The sequence below is a fragment of the Rhagoletis pomonella genome, unplaced genomic scaffold (assembly GCF_013731165.1).
Source record: "Rhagoletis pomonella isolate Grant_MI unplaced genomic scaffold, Rhpom_1.0 Rhpom_scaffold_00004, whole genome shotgun sequence".
Classification (NCBI taxonomy): domain Eukaryota; kingdom Metazoa; phylum Arthropoda; class Insecta; order Diptera; family Tephritidae; genus Rhagoletis; species Rhagoletis pomonella.
Window position 1 is genome coordinate 58,806,419 of NW_023458558.1, and position 2,091 is coordinate 58,808,509.

General features: G+C 33.4%; 1 pseudogene; it reads right to left on the minus strand.

The window, feature by feature from the left end:
• Nucleotides 1–1,309: 1,309 nt before the first annotated feature.
• Nucleotides 1,310–2,079, minus strand: LOC118738276 (annotated as a pseudogene).
• Between the last annotated feature and the right edge of the window lie 12 nt (nucleotides 2,080–2,091).

Below are 2,091 nucleotides of genomic sequence, written 5' to 3' on the forward strand. Positions count from 1 at the left end.
TTAGTCGATCTTTGCAGAAGTTTACACCAGAGTTAAAAGAAAAAAAAATGGCAATTTTGTTGGTAATGAACCATAGATATTAACGTCTACATAAATAAATAAAAATAAAATAAACTACATTTCATTGCTGAAGGTCATTTAGAAACCACTCACAGAAATAAAATGAAAACCACTAAATAAAATGTCAAGACTTTTTATTTGTGTAAATGGAAGTATTCTTAGGTAAGTATGGTTTGTACCTGTAGGGCGTTTTTCAACCCAATTCTTAAATAAAACGTTCTTGAAAATTTTTCTAAGATAGCGCGTTTTCGAACTGGCTGCCGAGATAGGTCGATCTTCTACTCAGCCGTCAATGCGTAAATTCAAAACTTTAAAGCTGGTTTTTCGGGTTGGGTTTTTTGGGTTATGACACTATTGCAGTAAATGAGCGATATGTACATGATTTTTAAAATTCATCCAAACACTGACAGCATTGTAACGTCACTCATTTTCTAATGGTATTTATTTTTTAATTTCAGAAAAACATGAAACTAGAAATAGTAGAAAAATTACTATTTAGGTGCCTTCCGTTGTAAGGTGCGGTTACGAATGGTTTTCAACTTCTTAATATAATTTCTTATATTTCGGAAAACTCAAAAAGTAATATTCCGATTGACACAAAAAATTTGTCACGCTATGGGGCTAAATATGTCTTTCGAAGGGTATCCAAATAAGAATGTTGTATATACCTGAAAAAGACCTAGAAAACAAGTCTCGCTTCTTTGCGGAAATAAATGAGACTTATTTTCATGTTAAGCGACCCTAAATTAGTGCAAAAAAGCGCTTTCCACCGAAGTCCTTTTCCGTGTAAACTAGTTTAATTAATGAATTCGTAATGGATCTATTTTTTATGTGGTATTATTTTTTCGAGTTTTGGGCTCAGAATGTTTGTTTCGAATTAAAACTGTATATGCCTATGAATTTAAACAAATAAAATTTTGTTAATTCATTCTAAAACAAAATAAAAATTGTTCAATCGATGAATAATGAAACTAGCCCCTTTCTTAGCTCTAAAATTTTTTATTTAGCCCTTTCTAGCCCTTTTTTCTGGAGATTCTAGCCCTAAATGGATATTTATTTCTGGCAACACTATTGAGAACAGTCGTTTCTACCGACCCCAACCACGAACGTAAGTAATTAAACTATAAGTTAAACACTTTAAATAGCTAAAACATTAATGAGCAAATAAGTATTATAATAATAATATTACATTCATTTTTTTATAATTTATTACACCTAACAATTAAGTAATTAGTTTATAAGACTAGCACCTCCTCATAGCAAATTTATCTCATCACAAATCGCAAGGCCTACGATCACTCTGATCATGTTCTCGAATCCAACGATTGAGTACTGCAATACAAACAAATATGTTTATGGGGAATTTGTTTTAAATTATATTCAACATACCCCACTTGGAGCCCACTATTATCGGACAACCGCCATGTAGAGTGCGATAATCGCGCTCACCATTCGCATGCAGATTGTACCAGAATGCAGCGGCGCCCTTCTTTGGCTTCAACAGACGCTTGAGGTAAGGGAAGGCAGTACCACCACCTTGCTCAACATCTGTTAACTTAAAATTAAAAGCAGTTGCAGTTAAAGTATTTTACAATGGAGGTTATAGAAGTTGGCATTTTCTCACATAAAATAGAACTGTTGCGATTCGATTTCCCATTTCTATATTTGAGATCGTTTTGTTAGTCTGTAAGAAAAATTTAAACGCTATACCAAAATTCCATTCTAGAGGCATATGTATGTACTACAATTATTATTTTTTTTTCTTACAAAATTCTTTGTAAACCAGTCATAGTGTTGCGCATAATGTCCACCGATGCCATAATTCTGAAATTGGTGATTCTCGGCAAAGTTCATATTTAAATTAGTCATATCCTCCGCGCGCACATCAATCGCCTGCAGTACCTTATGCGCAGTTTTCGGTATAAATGAGAATTGGCTTGTGCGCACAGGTGAGATAATGGGCTCATTAGCACCTATTACCTTAGCACGCTCAATACGATTATTGGCTATTATTTTCATTATCGCAATTTC